Genomic DNA, 12,743 nt, shown 5'->3' with positions numbered 1-12,743 from the left:
GGGACCTGTGAGGCTGCCTCAGGAGGGGCGATAGTGTGGGATGCCTGGGGACCAGGGAGAGAGAGAATAGACCTGAGGAAGCCAGCCCTCCCCCAGAGGGACGCACCCACACGGGACATGGGCTTTCGAGTCTGAAGGCCTCGCTGCAAATAAAAACTGCTGAGAGAACGTTTTTGTGGCTTCAAATAACTGTGATGTGTGATAATTTTCTGTGTTATTTAGGGCTGTGATAGAAAAGCTATAAATAACTTGAAGTGTGAGGTTTGTAAGCCATGATGGAGCCCAGTCCCAGCGTAGGTGACGCTAAGGACACGTTCCAGGGTCTGAGAAGGAGGCAGGGAAAGAAGGATGGCAGAGGTGAGTCCAAGCCACAGGCCCTGCTCCCTAGGGTAGCGGCCAGGGTGCTGTCAGCAGGGACGTGACCCTGGGGCAGCCTGTGGGGGACACAGCCGGCACCGGAGTGGGACTCTGGTTTCTTCCTCTGTGCGTGCACGCACGCACACACACACACACACGGTTTTATACAGTAGGTTCAGACAGTTCATGTCGCTCTACAACTGGCTTTTCTCATTCAACCACATATCATGAAGATGTGAACATGTCGGTTTTGCACCGTAGTGCTGAGGGTTTAGTGTGGGAAACATCTCAGGAGTTTGGTTTAATCACCTAGAGAGATGAGCTCTAATTTCTTGGCATCTGCTGTGTCTTGACCATTACTTGGGAGCATCACAGTATTTTGAAACTGTTCTCTGTCAGCTGTGAAAGTTTTACAATGGTTTTCACTTTGCAGTGACCCCATGCGACTGAAGGAGGACAGCCGAGCATGGGGTGTGCTGTGTTTTCAATAAGAGGTGAAACGCTATTGGCCAACTACCAAAAAGGGCACACTATTTTTTTTAAAAAGTTTGCATGAGTAACACATACTCTGCATATAAGTTCATAACACCGAAGACTGGTCTGCCGATCGATTTCCAACCTGTCTCTGGGACAGTCTGATTAATGAACCCACAGAACTTCCTTTCCTACAGGCATGACCGCTTGTGCAGGGAGGCTGAGTGTGGTTGGGAGGCTGGTATTTCATGACGATGTGGTGAGACTAGAGTATCTCATTAGCTCCTGGGGGAATGTGTCATAAGCTACATTCTGTTTATTCTTGGAGATTCTGTAAGCTTCCTGGGACCTGGTGACCAGCCCCGGTAGAGTAGCACCTTTACAAACACCTCCGTCTGAGGAACACGTGTGGACCAGCCCCGATCCCAACGTGTGCACCTTCCCTGTGATAAGACCTCACCCCCCACAACTGTTCTGTGGAGGCATCAAAACCCATGGAGGAGGGTGGGTGGTGATGAGGGATGTTTCTCAGCTTGCTGGGTTTGGTTCCCTTAGGCAGTACCATTCCTTATCTAAACACCGAAGCTTTTTTTAGACCTCCGTTACCTACCCTGCTTTTTAGAGTCCAACTTGCATAAGAGATGGCATTTATACAGCAAGGTAAAGTTTATTTTCTGTGTCTCTTATAGCCTATGAGATCCTAAGAACAGGGATTATGGATGGTTTATTTCTGTCTCTCTAAGGCCTGGCAAAATGACGAATATATGCAGGAAGCACTTAATTAGTGCTGAATGAATGAATGGAGAAGGCCAGTGCACGTAAGCAAGTATTTAATCCGTGCTGAATGAATGAATGAAAAAATAAACCGAGGCGGTGGTAATAGTGATGATGGTGATGGTGGTGATGATGGTGATGGTGATGATGGTGACGGTGGTGTTACTGTGTATGTGTGTGTGTTCTCTGAGTAGAGAGGGGTGGTAGTAGTAGTATGGTGTTTGCATGTGCATGTGTGTGTATGTTTGTGTGCGCACATGCACACACTATGGAGATCTTCTGGGAGACCTCATTAGGGAGGGTACAGTGTGGTTTGTTTGCAGCACAAGAAGGTCTATTAGTTTTAAACTCTGGGTTCTGTTCGGCTTTGGGAATGTGGAAAGAGAATTTTTTTCTTTTACTCCAATTTCTGTCAGTTTTTCTTGAAAGTCAGGGAGTCTTTTCTTGCACTGCCTTGCTGAGCTGAGCAAGTGGGCTGGCGGTAATGCCGTACTGCAGGGACACTGGGAACAATAACTAATGGAAAGTGATTGCCTGTAATGACACTCTTTGAAAGCGTCAGATGATTACACACTAGAGGAAGAGAGGATAATCGTCGGAATTTCAATGGAGCCCTCTCTTCACCATATTAGAGGCAGAAGCAGCCTAATGTTGCACCCTTCCCAGGCTCCCAGCTCCACGACCCATTAGAAACTCATCAGGGGATTGGGGCTCAGGAGCTCCGTGCTGCTAAATTCCATCGCCAGGGTGGCACCTGGCATTCGTGGTCATATGCCTCTGGATGGAAGTGCTGAGTTGGCTGAACGATCCTTTAAACTATGAATTAATGCTTTAAGACACCTTGATTCTTAAGAAAAATGTGAAAGAACTCTCAGTAACCGTTTGTGAAGGGGAGGGTCTAAGGAGACTCTGATGGTGATGATCTCATTCAGATTTAGTGACCCCTTGCTGGATAAGCAGTTAGACAACCTCCCGACCTCTGGGCATATGAGCCCTTTGACTAAGACTCCATCTCCATTCATAGGTCATAGTGTCGGAGCCCTGGGGTCCCTTAACTCTAGCCTCCCGTCCCAGCTACAGTGGATTCCATAGAGACACGGCTCACCGCCTAAGCCCAAGGCTGCCAGTCCCCTGCAGGAGCAGCGCCTCAGGTTGGCAGGGGGAGGCCTTGACTGTTTCTGACTCTGGTGACCTCAGTTTAGCGTCATGTGTAACATGGGACCGCTGTTGTACTGGACTCACCTGGGGATTTGGACACTCACGAACCCCTGGGTAGCTGGGCCTCTGCTGCTCAACTTTGCTGGAGGGCAATGGTGCTTCCAGAGGGCACTAGCCCTGGGTGGGAGGGAGTGCCCCATGGCAGGGCCCATTTGTAGATTTAAAACTTGATTTGCATTAGCATAGGGGTGATTTTCATCTGCTTCCAACACTGCCTTTTTGACAGCATGTAATGCATTCTCCATTCTGAGCCACACATTGGCAGAAGTTGATGAGTGAGACATTAATGCTTTCAGACTATTTGTCTGAAATCAAATTCCAGAGAGAGACACGCATTGTGAGTGGTGTTTGGGGCATTTTGTGCCCTGCCCACCACCACCTGGAGTGTCCTGGGATCTGGAGAAAGAAATCCTGAGTGATGTGCAAGAGACCGAGTTTGAAGGCACCTGTCAGTGATGCTTTCCCACCCCGGGGAGCTGAGGGGAGGGCTTCAGGCTGCAGGATGAACCTTGTTCCAGCTGTGGTCAGAGCCAGGGGCTGTGCTGCTGCAATGACTGTGGTCTGTGCCAGCGCTCACCTGTCGGCAGAGCCCAGGGAAACGGAAGTGAAGTCTAAGATGAGCTCCAAGAATCCAGTCCCTTGGTCTTGACTTAGGAAGCAAAGACTTGTAACAGGGTTTGTGCTCCCTCAAGAAAACCATTCTTCAAAAACCAAACAGACAAATGTACAAAATCACATTTTCCCCTCCTTTCAGACAAATGATCTGAAACACTAATGCCTCACTCATCAAACTCTGTCAAGGGGTGTCTTTGAACAGAGAATCTATTATATACTGTCAAAACCCAGTGTCAGAAGTAGGTAAAATCACAGTCTGTGCTAAATGCAAACAAAGTTTTAGATCTACAAATAACCTTTAAAACTACCTCGTTTAGGGCAGCCCTCGTGGCTCAGTGGTTTAGTACTGCCTTCAGCCCAGGGCGTGATCCTGGAGACCCAGGATCAAGTCCCATGTCGGGCTCCCTGCATGGAGCCTGCTTCTGCCTCTGCCTACATCTCTGCCTCTATCTCTCTGTGTGTGTCTCTCGTGAATAAATAAATAAAACCTTAAAAAAAAAAAAACTTACCTCATTTAAAAACCAACCTTGAACCCTTTCAAATCTAAACATATATACTTTATTAAAAAAATAATCTTACAGGGTTTTTTTTTAAGTTATTTTTAAAATGATGAAAATTCCCAAACAATACAGCTTGCTCCTTCGTAGGTCCCATCTGGGCTTTATTTTTTTTTTAAATTTTTATTTATTTATGATAGTCACAGAGAGAGAGAGAGAGAGGCAGAGACACAGGCAGAGGGAGAAGCAGGCTCCATGCACCGGGAGCCCGACGTGGGATTCGATCCCGGGTCTCCAGGATGGCGCCCTGGGCCAAAGGCAGGCACCAAACTGCTGCGCCACCCAGGGACCCCCCATCTGGGCTTTATTGCTTCGGAGAACTTGTGGACGGTGCTACGTAAACGTGCTTTAAGCAGGGGTTCTCCATCGTCCGTGTTGGATCTATAACAACCTCTTTTCCCACACTGTCCTCATCTCTGTCATCCTGTCCACCAGCCTTCTAGGCCATGTCCACACATACCCGTCTTCAATAGAAACCTGTGAGCAAACCACTCCCAATCCATAAACCAGGGAGAGTCACGAGGCACTGACGGAGCATTGCACTCAGAGACCCCAAAGGAGGGGGTTTGCTGGGCACCCAGCCTCAGGGTGGACGTCCCCAGGGCAGGACCTCTGCAGAGGACAGCCTGGTGGGAGGTCGTCTGCATGTGTGCTGCTCTATGGAAAATGGGTATTTTCTCAGCTGTATCTGATTGGCTATTTCTGTCTTTATCACTATTTTGAATAGAAGAATATATTCAGCAATCTTGGTGGGGGGGAGTATTTTCTATAGTCATTCATGAGATTACTTACCTTCTCCCTAACTTTGTCTCTGCTTTTCCACTCCTGTCACTCTGGGGAGGTGGTCACCCCTACTGTGTCCAGTCTGTGGGTCCCTCTGCTTATTTTAATAGCAACCTGAGAAAATGACTCTTAATTCTCTCATCTGCATTTATTGACTGCTTGCATTTTTTTTTTGCATTCAATGTTTTTGCAGATTAATCTCTCTTGTATCTCTCGCTTTCAAGAGAAAAAATGCAGAGTGTCATTTTTGACATTGACTTTGTTTGAAATGGCAATGTGTGCCTCGTGCTGCCGCAAGCATCTGAGACCTCGACAGGATCACAGGAAAATCCTGGAAATTAATGTGAATATTTCATCTCCCACAGAGACAAATCCCTTTATTTTCAACTAAAGCAATCTTTCCTTTCCTTTTTTTTTTTACATGGTGAGCGTTTTTTACCAGCATTTCTAATGAGTGACATGCAAATGAAGGTTGTGTCAGTATTAGAACACATGAATATTTATTGGCTTCTCCTCTTGCTCAGTGCTGAGGTCGAGCAGAAGCCAGGCTTCCTCCCTCCCACTAATTCTCAGCCTGTAGGGTGGCCAATGATGGCCCTTTTGTGGTCAGATCTGACAACAGGGTGGTCAGTGGCCGGGGTCTTCCAACCCCAAAAAGCAAACACTGGGTTTTCAGACTCTTTGTCCTTCCCAAGCAGGCTCCCGATGCCCAGCTGTCCGTCTGCACACAGTCCCCTGGTCCTAAACCCAGCCTGTGTCCTCACCTCCCCAGCTCCTGGGAGGCAGCTCAACCCTGAGCCATGCGTGCTCACAAGGCCCTGAGAGCTTCCCGCTGGCTTCTAAGAGTCCTCCGGGAGAGAATGAGCCAGAGAAAGACGCTGAACGGGGGGCTTGGGGCAATGGACTGGACCTCCAGCGAGTGCTCTCAGTATCAAGCTAAGGCACCCTGAGCTCAGTGGGAAGCAGAAGGTGATCCACTGTTGTTTGTTAAATGCCTGCTCAGTGCTTACCAGGGACTTGAATTCACCAGGAGTCAGATAATAAACAGAGAACACGCAAGTTTGAGGAGATGGTGGTCCTCAAAGGAAGAGGCACAGGGCGCATCTATTGTTAAAAATACCTCAAACTTCAAGCTTGTCATTTCTAGGGGCAGAGCAAGTTCTGAGCCCTGTATGTTGGGAGTGGCCTCATTCCTAGGGTCTTCCGGGAATAACCAAGTTAGGATAGGTCCATTAGGCGGGTCCTCATCCAGAGTGACTGAGTCCTTATGAGAAGGGGAAATGCCATGTGAGCGCCCACGGGGTGACCCAGGCAGGCCCCGGGGTGGGGCAGCCGGAGGAGGAGGCCAGCGATGGAGGAACAACGCAGATGGCTGGGAGGGGACTTTCCCCTGCGCCCCTCCCAGAGAGTGCGGCCGGCCCACACCCAGACCTTTGACCTCCAGAACTGGGAGGGGATCGGTTTGTGTTGTTTTAAGCCACCCAGGCTGTGGTCCTTTGTTTGGGCAGCACCAGGACACCGATCCAACACCCTACAGCCAGTGAGATCCTGGACTGAAATGAACCTGAACTTGTGGCTGGTGTGAGGGTGACTCAGCTTTAGATGTTTTTCATCAGCAGCTTTGGAAATACAGAAAACTCAAAAGGGCCTAACGTGGCCCCTGTGCATGTAACATTAAAGAGAATTAGAATCTGTTTTGTTTGGAGCTTCCTGCTGATGCTCCAGTTTAAAAACCACAGGCCTACAGAGTTAACTCTTTGTTCTCAGTGGACTCTCATTAACCGATGCCGGGCCAGCCAGCGACCGGGCCCTGGCAGGTTGGAGGAGTTCTGACCCGGACCTCTCCAGGCCCATGCCGTGGACCACTCCTGGGCCTGGGGGGCTGTCCCTGTCCTGCCACTTGGGAAGCTGAAGGGGTTTGGGGTGGATCCCGCTGCCTTCATGAGCTGTTGGCAGAACAATGTGCGTGACCCCTTTGCTCTTTCTCAACCACCTTTTCTGCTTCGGAATCAGACCATCTTGGCTGGAAAGAAGTTTCCTGATGAAAAGCGTGGCCCATCCAGAGTTCATTCTGGCCAGAACCTTCTTTCAAACGTGCGGAGTCCCCTGGGAGAGGCAGGGAGACCGTTGTGTCCTCAGGAGCTCAGCTCTGACCCTCCTGAGGCCCATCTCTGGCAGATCCACCTATTAACGCAAACTTGGGTGATTCGATGCCAGCTTTCTGTTCCCCAATTTGCAGGTCTGGGTCTTGGATAAAAGGTCTACATGCACCTCGAGGCAGGTATGCCTGCATTTCCAGGCGGACGTTGATGTCAGCCCAGAGCCAGGCCCACCCATCCTGAGCTGTGCGCCCCACAGGGCTGCCGGGATGAATGCACACTCTGTGTGCCCGCGTCCGGGGCTGGGGAGACGGTGGGAACCCGATCCCCTTTGTTGAAGGTCCAGGGGAATGTCAGTTGCTGATGCCCGGGGCGCATGTCCAGAACGGTCCTCTTCTAAGACTGGGTTTCTCTTGGCCTTTACCCACCCCTGGTCTGTAACCAGATACCAAAGACACAAAAAGGTTGGCCTTTCTGCTCGTTTTTCACTTGAAAAGCACTGGGAAGCTAGGATTTGAAAAGGAAAAAAAAAATATTTGTTTTTAAATAACACTCCCACCCTGGGGAAATTTCTCCAGATCGGACAACATTAACTCAATCTCTTCTAAAGTACTGGACACCTCACTGGGTAGCTGCTGCACGCCAGCAGGGGCTCCCCCCTTTCTCTCATTTTGTCGTTTATATTCACAGAAGTTCTATCAGATAGGGTTTTGTTACCATCATTTTCACAGATGAAAAGATAGACTCAGAAAGGGGAGGAATGATGTGGCAGGTGGTAGGACCAGCTACCGAGAGGATGGAGGGCCTCACCGGGAGGGAGGGGAGACAGAGACAGAGACAGAGAGAGACACAGACACAGAGACAGCGCAGGGGAGAGGTGATGGCGCCCTGGCGGGTGCAGGGCCGAGAGGGTGGGTCTGTGCGAGGGCCTTCTCCGCCCACATCCCCCATTGCTCCGTGTGCCAGCAGATCCTCCCTGCCGAGCGCTCGGCCCTTGCAGGCAGGCTCTTTGATGCCCACCAGGTGCACTTCACAGAGAGCCCTCCCAGAACACCCGTGAGGACCTGTCTTAGGCCACGGAGGTCAGGCCAGTGTGTCTCTATCACCCTGATCCCTGGGGGCGAGCCTGGAACCTGTCTGAGAAAGCATATTTACCTGCTTCGAAGCTTCTCCGCAGAGATCTCACCCCTCAGGCATCGAGGAGCTGCACCCCAGCCGTCACGAGATGCTTCCCCAGCGAGGACACCCAGCACCTCCACCTCCACGGGCCCCTCTGTGGGGCCTGGACTCGGGCTGGGCTTGCAAGTGGGGTAGGTGCAGGAACAGCAAGGTGGCCGTGACCTTCCCGTCTGCCCTTCCCATGCTCCCTGGAAAGAAGGTCTAAGGGTATGTGTGCTTGACTTCACTTGTCTGTTTTTTTTTTTTCCCAAAGATTTTATTTATTTATTCATGAGAGAAACACAGAGAGAGAGACAGACACAGGCAGAGGGAGAAGCAGGCTCCATGCAGGGAGCCCGACGTGGGACTCGATCCCGGGTCTCCAGGATCACGCCCTGGGCTGAAGGCGGCGCTAAATCGCTGAGCCACCCAGGCTGCCCCACTTGTCTGTTTTAGAGGGACTATAGCACAACCCTCGAGCTCCCATTTCCCCTGGCACCCTGCGGTGGGTCCCAGCAAGGCCAACACGTTTGTCCCTGCCGACCCCCGGGCCTTGGACTCCTGGCCTCCAGAACCTGGAACACTGTCCTACCATCTAAGCCCAGTCTGCAGCAAGTGTCACGGCTGCCTTGGGAAACCGACTTGTACATCTTCTCTGAGGGACCAGGGGGTTACCTCCCGACCAACATGTGTTGGCCCTTAACCCCCGTGACCACGCAGCTGCCACGGACCTGCCGTGGACACGCGTTCCAAGTGAGAGTCAAACCACACGTCTCTAGCCTGGACAAGATCCAAACGCAAAAGTCCAAGTACGATGTGCAGTGAAATGTATTGATTTTGCACCACTGTGAAGTTCAAAATCGTTAAGGCGAACCGTTGTGAGATGGGGCGGGGGGGGGCGTCTGTAGCAGGGAATAAAAGTACATTTAGGAAAATTGTCACCTAAATTAATGTTTATCATCCACTCTAAATGATCACGTATCTGCTGTGAAAATTCAGTTTTAAGACAGGCCCCTTCATCTGTCTTCCTGTCGGAGGGCTGCCCCCAGCCTAAGCCCTTCGGAGTAGAGGCTCTAGAGCCACGGCCATGGGGAGCCCATGGCCACCAGGAGCCATGGTCACGAGAATGGATGCCTACCCCAAGGCCCACAGTGCCACGCAAGAGAAACCGCCCTGGCAGCCTGGGCGCGCAGGGGTGAATGAACACTGCGGAGGGCTGATGTGTCTCTAAGCTCATATGCTCCTCTTGGCTGCTGGGAAGCAGGTTGGCCTTGGTGGACCCTTGGCTCCCAAGGTTCATGGTTTAAGCCATGGACGTTCAAATCCTGGAAGCCACCTCCATGGGGGGGACCAGGCTTGGGTATCTGGAAAAGCTTCCAGGCCATTGTGAGGGTTGGAGCCACGGCTGCAGGCTCCCGGGGCAGGCCTGGCTGAGGGACCCCAGGTGGACCCGGGCCAGCGCCGTGCAGAGCCCCCCACGGGGACGTGTCCACAGCCTGCTGGCGCAGGATGCGGTCAGGTGACAAGCTCTCTAAGACAGAGAAGAAGCCAATTCAGAGCTGGGCGGAGGAAAGGCTTGATGATCTCTGTGCTCTCTCTGCAGGAAGTTCTTCAAAACCCTAGTCATCATTAGGCACTTAATTAGCAAAAAGGGTGCGTTTTTCTCTCGTTATGCTTATTGCATTTGCCAGCTTTTGAATAGTTATAATGTGTTGTGATTTCTTTTCTATTCTAAACATTTTTTTCTCATCCGTACTTTCCTCTGGGTCCGTATTTTTATTCTTTTTCTTGAAGGGAGTCCCCACGCTGTGCTAGCTTTAGGGCCTTCAGATCCTGCAACACAGGGCAATGTGCTTGGGGCAGCTTGTCGGCCCCGGCCCTGCAGCCACCAGAGGGGCAAGCAGAGCGTGACGTGGGGGGCGTCGTGGCCACAACATGACCCGTGAGGAGTTCCAAGAGCAGAAAGAAAAATAAAGGTTTTTTAGCAGTTGCTGTGAGTGTGGAATTTTGGGGAGTGGCAGAGATGTCAACCAAGAATTTTAAGGAGTGCTGGTGGGAATCTGGCTTGTATTTCCGCCCGGGTGTGTTGTGTGTGTTGGCGGGAGCAGGAGGAGGCAGGAGGCCGAGAAAGACAAAAATCCACCGCTCATGCACTTGAAAACTTTCGCAGCAGCCAGCCTTTGTAACTTGAATGTGACTTTAAACAAAGACTCCTAACTCTGGGAAACCAACAAGGGGTAGTGGAAAGGGAGGTGGGCAGGGGGTTGGGGTGACTGGGTGATGGGCACTGAGGGGGGCACTTGACGGGGATGAGCACTCGGTGTTATGCTATATGTTGGCAAATCGAACTCCAATAAAAAATATACAAAAAAAAAAAAAAAAGGTTGAACCACATGGGACCCGGGCTTTTCTCAGGTCCCACCAGGATCAATGGCCAGGACTGTAGTCCTTCCCTTTCTGGACTCCCAGACGCCCTGTGCTGTTTGGCCTTTGCCACCATGTCCTCCTGGAGCACCCCTGGTCCCTCCTGGCGTTCCTCAGGCCACCCTCGTGCCACGTTCCCGGAGATAACAGCGGTGTCCACACCGTGTCCAGCTAGACTATGCAGTTTCTAGAACATTCTTGTACTTTCCAACCCCTGCCCTTTGTCTTCCCTTTGTCTTTTCTATTGGTTTTTCCCATGAATCCTCCCCTTTTTTTCCAGGTGACCCTTGGGGCACCAAGGCCTCTCAAGACATGAGCCCCGTGTCGCCCCAGTGGTGGTGTTTCCTCACCCTCTCTGCAGCCCTCCGTCTGCACCCTGAGAGCAGGTGCTCTGGACTGCACCCAGCGCCCGTGTGCAGGGAGGGGAGCTGCAGAGTCTGCTCGGTCTCTCGACCCCAGCACCCAGCAGAGCCCGGCTCACAGGGTGCTCTTCTGGAGGCTGGACAGTCGATGTGACTGCCGGCACATCTCAGCCCTTCTTTGTCTCTTCCTCAGGTCCACACGTCCCACTGCACAGAGGAGGCTGCTGTCGCCGTCACAGATGAGGCTCAGAGAGGGTGTCTCGTGTCCACGGTGGCTCAGTGTGGAGCAGGAACCCCTGCAGGGCCATCTCTCTGTCGCCTTGAGAAAGGATGCCTGCCTCAGGGCACAGGGATTATTAAGTCACCTGGGCCTGTTTCAGTTCTTACTGAGGGTCTCAGAAAGAATCCAGCCATCAAGAGGTGACTGGGGCAGGCCTTTTGGATGGGGCGTCCTGGCATGTGCGTGTTTTGGAGCAAGTCCTCGGGCTCATTCATTCAATCGTTCTGTGCATCAGGACAAAAGGTAATCGTATCCGCCACGGCCGGGTGCAGCCTCGCTCTGACCTCAGGGTTGTGGCAGGGGCTCCCACCCCTCCAGGAAAGCAGCATCCCCGTGTGTGCATCCCTAGGGAGCGTGCACTGCGCACACACACCCCGCGAAGGCCCAGAGCTTCGGGTGCCCATAGATGAATGGAGTAGACGTGGGTTCGTGCTGCCCGGGGTCACAGAGCAGGTGCTCAGGGAGCCTGGCATTGCTGCGCCTCGGTCAGTGCAGGTGGGAGAGGCCTTCGAAGCTCAGCACCTGGGGTGGGGGCACCCCGGGACTCAGGTGGGGGACGGGCCAGGGAGCCTGTTCACTGGCTAACGTGAGCATTGCCTAGTACTTATTTGGCATCACTTGTAACTCGTTCGGAGGAGCCCCTGATTTCGGTCCAATGTCTCTGCCTGATGCTCTGTAAGAAGGGATGGGGCTGGAGAGAGAGCGAGCCGCCGGCCTGCAGCGAGGTGCCTTGGATGCGCTGGGAGCTTGTCTGGCTGGGGCCAAGGCTCCGACCTCATGAGGTCTTTTCCACAGCCACGACTGGCCCAACAACACTGAAGGCCAGGGTGGCCCAGGGTGGGTGGGGACGGGGCCCAGACTCCATGTCCCACGTTGTGTGAACCCACCCTCCGGGGTCATGAGTGAGAACAACAGTCTTCATGAAGCACCAGCTTCCTGACCAGTGAAATGCGGCCAATCTTCCGGTCGTGCAGGGCTGCTGTGGGGATCCACAGGGCTCACCTGGCACAGAGCTGGTGCTCAAGACACCCACCTGCGCTGACAGCTCACGGCTCACTGTCCTGCTGCCTCCTCTTCTCGGCCTGTCCTGCGATGGTCCCCGGCAAACAACAGCACCTGAGCCGCTGTTTCCAGAAGGTGCCTTCCATCCTCCCACCAACAGCTCGGGCGGCTCCAAAGTCACAGGGAAGGGCCCCCCACCATCCAACCACTGACATCGGTGAGTGGTCTGACCCATCAGAACAGCGGCAGGGAGGCTGTCTGTCTTTCCTTCAGGGGCAAGATGTCCAGGAAGCTGCCCCTGAGCACCGCCAGGCCCCTGCTTTCCGGGTCTCACTGCCCAACCCCAGCTCGCTGCCCCAGAGCTCTCCTGTAGATGCCACCTTCCTGCCCTGACAGGATCCGTGGGCAAAGCGGGAGGGCTCGTACTCCTAGGTGGCTGCAGGTGTCCCTTGGTCTCAACACTGTCAAGCAAATCTTTAGACGAAGCCATCCTGGAGAGACCCCCCGCCCAGGGCTGGTGGACACCCCGTCGGGCTCACTTCTGCTCGACGCAGGCCCTTTGCTGCCCCTCAGGGTCAGGCCGTGAGGGGACATCAAAGGCATCATGTCCCTCAGTGGTTGTCAGCAGTGGATCGGGGCC

At 52.8% G+C, this 12,743-nt stretch overlaps 1 long non-coding RNA gene across 1 annotated transcript; it reads left to right on the top strand.

Annotated features, from left to right (window-relative positions):
- The first annotated feature begins 258 nt into the window (after nucleotides 1–258).
- Nucleotides 259–12,712, top strand: LOC140617457 (uncharacterized). The gene is made up of 3 exons (XR_012017701.1): nucleotides 259–357; nucleotides 11,015–11,344; nucleotides 12,076–12,712. It is a non-coding gene; the product is annotated as an uncharacterized lncRNA (long non-coding RNA).
- Nucleotides 12,713–12,743: the final 31 nt, after the last annotated feature.

The sequence above is a fragment of the Canis lupus genome, chromosome 1 (assembly GCF_048164855.1).
Source record: "Canis lupus baileyi chromosome 1, mCanLup2.hap1, whole genome shotgun sequence".
Taxonomy (NCBI): domain Eukaryota; kingdom Metazoa; phylum Chordata; class Mammalia; order Carnivora; family Canidae; genus Canis; species Canis lupus.
The sequence above is the reverse complement of the archived record's forward strand: the minus strand, read 5'-3'. Positions and strand labels throughout refer to the sequence as shown.